The sequence below is a fragment of the Narcine bancroftii genome, chromosome 13 (genome assembly GCF_036971445.1).
Source record: "Narcine bancroftii isolate sNarBan1 chromosome 13, sNarBan1.hap1, whole genome shotgun sequence".
In the NCBI taxonomy this organism is placed as follows: domain Eukaryota; kingdom Metazoa; phylum Chordata; class Chondrichthyes; order Torpediniformes; family Narcinidae; genus Narcine; species Narcine bancroftii.
In genome coordinates this window covers 39,477,163-39,483,162 of record NC_091481.1, presented here as the reverse complement: position 1 = coordinate 39,483,162, position 6,000 = coordinate 39,477,163, and positions in this window count along the sequence as shown.

The following is a 6,000-nucleotide window of genomic DNA, read 5'->3' as shown; positions in this document are numbered from 1 at the left end:
AATTATCATGGACACATACAGCTGGATACAACTCTTGCCAATGTAATTATCAGCAATACTTGAAGATGGATGCAGCTCTTGCCAGAGTAATTATCAGGGACACATGCAGCTGGATGCACCTCTAGCCGGTGTAATTATCAGGGTGGAGTAATTATCACGGACACGTGTAGCTGAATGCTCCTCTTGCCGGAGTAATTATCAGGGACACATGCAGCTGGATGCACCTCTTGCCACTGTAATTATCAGGGACATGTACAGCTGGATGCACCTCTTGCCACAATAATTATCAGGGACACGCACAGCTGGATGCATCACTTGCCGGAATAATTATCAGGGACACATGCAGCTGTATGTAACTCTTGCCGCTGTAATTATAAGGTTCACTTGCAGCTGGATGCACCTCTGGCCAGTGTAATTATCAGGGTCACCTGCAGCTGGATGCACCTCTTACCATAGTAATGATCAGGGACACGTGCAGCTGGATGCACCTCTTGCCAGAGTAATTATCAGGGACACGTGCAGATGGATGCACCTCTTGTCTTTTTAATTATCAGGGACACGTGGAGCTGGATGCTCCTTTTGCCGGAGTAATTATCAGGGACACATGCAGCTGGATGCACCTCTTGCCGGAGTAATTATCAGGGTCACTTGCAGCTGGCTGTAACTCTTGCTGCTGTATTTATAAGGTCACATGCAGCTGGATGCACCTCTTGTCTTTGTAATTATCAGGGACACGTGCGGCTGGATGCACCTTTGGCCGCTGTAATTATCAGGGACACATGCAGCTGGATGCACCTCTTGCCAGAGTACTTATCAGGGATACGTGCAGCTGGATGCACCTCTTGCCAGCGTAATTATCATGGACACATACAGCTGGATACAACTCTTGTCAATGTAATTATCAGCAATACTTGAAGTTGGATGCACGTCTTGCCAGAGTAATTATCAGGGACACATGCAGCAGGGTGCACCTCTGGCTGGCGTAATTATCAGGATCACCTGCAGCTGGATGCACCTCTTGCCAGAGTAATTATCAGTGACCTGTGCAGCTGGATGCACCTCTTGCCGGAGTAATTATCAGGGACACGTGCAGCTGGATGCACCTCTTGCCGGAGTAATTATCAGGGACACGTTCAGCTGGATGCAAATCTTGCCAGATTAATTATCAGGGACACATGCAGCTGGATGCACCTCTGGCCAGTGTAATTATCAGGGTCACTTGCAGCTCGATGTAATTCTTGCCAGAGTAATTATCTGGGACACGTGTAGCTGGATGTTCCTCTTGCCGGAGTAATTATCAGGGACACGTGCAGCTGGATGCACCTCTTGCCAGAGTACTTATCTGGGATACGTGCAGCTGGATGCACCTCATGCCAGTGTAATTATCATGGACACATACAGCTGGATACAACTCTTGCCAATGTAATTATCAGCAATACTTGAAGTTGGATGCACCTCTTGCCAGAGTAGTTATCAGGGACACATGCAGCTGGATGCACCTCTGGCTGATGTAATTATCAGGATCACCTGCAGCTGGATGCACCTCTTGCCAGAGTAATTATCAGGGACACGTTCAGCTGGATGCAAATCTTGCCAGTGTAATTATCAGGGACACATGCAGCTGGATGCACCTCTGGCCGGTGTAATTATCAGGGTGGAGTAATTATCAGGGACAATTGTAGCTGGATGCTCCTCTTGCCGGAGTAATTATCAGGGACACATGCAGCTGGATGCAACTCTTGCCGGAGTAATTATCAGGGATACATGCAGCTGGATGCACCTCTTGCCGGAGTAATTATCAGGGACACGTACAGATGGATGCATCTCTTACCGGAATAATTAACAGGGATAAATGCAGCTGGATGCACCTCTTGCCGGAGTAATTATCAGGGTCACTTGCAGCTGGATGTAACTCTTGGCGCTGTAATTATAAGGGATACGTTCAGCTGGATGCACCACTTGCCAGAGTAATTATCAGGGACACATGGAGCTGGATGCACCTATTGCCGGAGTAATTATCAGGGTCACTTGCAGCTGGATGTAACTCTTGCTGCTGTAATTATAAGGGATACGTTCAGCTGGATGCACCACTTGCCAGAGTAATTATCATGGACACATACAGCTGGATACAACTCTTGCCAGTGTAATTATCAGCGATACTTGAAGTTGGATGCACCTCTTGCCAGAGTAATTATCAGGGACACATGCAGCTGGATGCACCTCTGGCTGATGTAATTATCAGGGTCACCTGCAGCTGGATGCAAATCTTGCCAGTGTAATTATCAGCGATACTTGAAGTTGGATGCACCTCTTGCCAGAGTAATTATCAGGGACAAATGCAGCTGGATGCACCTCTGGCCGGTGTAATTATCAGGGTGGAGTAATTATCAGGGACACGTGTAGCTGTTTGCTCCTCTTGCCGGAGTAATTATCAGGGACACATGCAGCTGGATGCACCTATTCCCGGAGTAATTATCAGGGACATGTGCAGCTGGATGCATCTTTTGCCACTGTAATTATCAGGGACACGCCCAGCTGGATGCATCTCTTGCCGGAATAATTATCAGGGACACATGCAGCTAGTTGAACCTCTTGCCGGAGTAATTCTCAGGGTCACTTGCAGCTGGATGTAACTCTTGCCGCTGTAATTATAAGGTTCACTTGCAGCTGGATGCACCTCTGGCCAGTGTAATTATCAGGGTCACCTGCAGCTGGATGCACCTCTTACCATAGTAATGATCAGGGACACGTGCAGCTGGATGCACCTCTTGCCAGAGTAATTATCATGGACACGTGCAGCTGGATGCACCTCTTGCCGGAGTAATTATCAGGGACACGTTCAGCTGGATGCAAATATTGCCAGATTCATTATCAGGGACACATGCAGCTGGATGCACCTCTGGCCGGTGTAATTATCAGGGTCACTTGCAGCTGGATGCACCTCTTGCCAGAGTAATTATCAGGGACCCGTGCAGCTGGATGCACCTCTTGCCGGAGTAATTATCAGGGACACGTGCAGATGGATCCACCTCTTGCCGGAGTAATTATCAGGGACACGTTCAGCTGGATGCAAATCTTGCCAGATTAATATTCAGGGACACATGCAGCTGGATGCACCTCTGGCCAGTGTAATTATCAGGGTCACTTGCAGCTGGATGTCATTCTTGCCAGAGTAATTATCTGGGACACGTGTAGCTGGATGTTCCTCTTGCCGGAGTAATTATCAGGGACACGTGCAGCTGGATACACCTCTTGCCAGAGTACTTATCAGGGATACGTGCAGCTGGATGCATCTCTTGCCAGTGTAATTATCATGGACACATACAGCTGGATACAACTCTTGCCAATGTAATTATCAGCAATACTTGAAGATGGATGCAGCTCTTGCCAGAGTAATTATCAGGGACACATGCAGCTGGATGCACCTCTAGCCGGTGTAATTATCAGGGTGGAGTAATTATCACGGACACGTGTAGCTGAATGCTCCTCTTGCCGGAGTAATTATCAGGGACACATGCAGCTGGATGCACCTCTTGCCACTGTAATTATCAGGGACATGTGCAGCTGGATGCACCTCTTGCCACAATAATTATCAGGGACACGCACAGCTGGATGCATCACTTGCCGGAATAATTATCAGGGACACATGCAGCTGTATGTAACTCTTGCCGCTGTAATTATAAGGTTCACTTGCAGCTGGATGCACCTCTGGCCAGTGTAATTATCAGGGTCACCTGCAGCTGGATGCACCTCTTACCATAGTAATGATCAGGGACACGTGCAGCTGGATGCACCTCTTGCCAGAGTAATTATCAGGGACACATGCAGCTGGATGCACCTCTGGCCGGTGTAATTATCAGGGTGGAGTAATTATCAGGGACAATTGTGCAGTGTAATTATCATGGACACATACAGCTGCATGCAACTCTTGCCAGTGTAATTATCATTATCAGGTACACATGCAGCTGGATGCACCTCTTGTCTTTGTAATTATCAGGAAAACGTGCAGCTGGATGTAACTCTTGCCGCTGTAATTATCAGGTACACATGCAGCTGGATGCACCTCTTGTCTTTGTAATTATCAGGAAAACGTGCAGCTGGATGCACCTCTAGCCAGAGTAATTATCAGGGACACGTTCAGTTGGATGCAAATCTTGCCAGTGTAATTATCAGGGACACATGCAGCTGGATGCACCTCTGGCCGGTGTAATTATCAGGGTGGAGTAATTATCAGGGACAATTGTAGCTGGATGCTCCTCTTGCCGGAGTAATTATCAGGGACACATGCAGGTGGATGCACCTCTTGCCGGAGTAATTATCAGGGACATGTGCTGCTGGATGCAACTCTTGCCGGAGTAATTATCAGGGATACATGCAGCTGGATGCACCTCTTGTCGGAGTAATTATCAGGGACACGTACAGCTGGATGCATCTCTTGCCGGAATAATTAACAGGGATAAATGCAGCTGGATGCACCTCTTGCCGGAGTAATTATCAAGGTCACTTGCAGCTGGATGTAACTCTTGGCGCTGTAATTATAAGGGATAATTTCAGCTGAATGCACCACTTGCCAGATTAATTATCAGGGACACATGCAGCTGGATGTAACTCTTGCCGCTGTAATTATAAGGTTCACTTGCAGCTGGATGCACCTCTGGCCAGTGTAATTATCAGGGTCACCTGCAGCTGGATGCACCTCTTACCATAGTAATGATCAGGGACACGTGCAGCTGGATGCACCTCTTGCCAGAGTAATTATCAGGGACACGTGCAGATGGATGCACCTCTTGTCTTTTTAATTATCAGGGACACGTGGAGCTGAATGCACCTCTTGCCAGTGTAATTATCATGGACACATACAGCTGCATGCAACTCTTGCCAGTGTAATTATCAGCGATACTTGAAGTTGGATGCACCTCTTATCCAGAGTAATTATCAGGGACACATGCAGTTGGATGCACCTCTGGCTGATGTAATTATCAGGGTCACGTGCAGCTGGATGCACCTCTTGCCAGTGTAATTATCAGGGAGACATGCAGCTAGACGCACCTCTGGCCGGTGTAATTATAATGTTCACTTGCAGCTGGATGCACCTCTTACCAGAGTAATTATCAGGTACACATGCAGCTGGATGCACCTCTTGTCTTTGTAATTATCAGGAAAACGTGCAGCTGGATGTAACTCTTGCCGCTGTAATTATCAGGTACACATGCAGCTGGATGCACCTCTTGTCTTTTAATTATCAGGAAAACGTGCAGCTGGATGCACCTCTAGCCAGAGTAATTATCAGGGACACGTTCAGCTGGATGCAAATCTTGCCAGTGTAATTATCAGGGACACATGCAGCTGGATGCACCTCTGGCCGGTGTAATTATCAGGGTGGAGTAATTATCAGGGACAATTGTGCAGTGTAATTATCATGGACACATACAGCTGCATGCAACTCTTGCCAGTGTAATTATCATTATCAGGTACACATGCAGCTGGATGCACCTCTTGTCTTTGTAATTATCAGGAAAACGTGCAGCTGGATGTAACTCTTGCCGCTGTAATTATCAGGTACACATGCAGCTGGATGCATCTCTTGCCAGTGTAATTATCATGGACACATACAGCTGGATACAACTCTTGCCAATGTAATTATCAGCAATACTTGAAGATGGATGCAGCTCTTGCCAGAGTAATTATCAGGGACACATGCAGCTGGATGCACCTCTAGCCGGTGTAATTATCAGGGTGGAGTAATTATCACGGACACGTGTAGCTGAATGCTCCTCTTGCCGGAGTAATTATCAGGGACACATGCAGCTGGATGCACCTCTTGCCACTGTAATTATCAGGGACATGTACAGCTGGATGCACCTCTTGCCACAATAATTATCAGGGACACGCACAGCTGGATGCATCACTTGCCGGAATAATTATCAGGGACACATGCAGCTGTATGTAACTCTTGCCGCTGTAATTATAAGGTTCACTTGCAGCTGGATGCACCTCTGG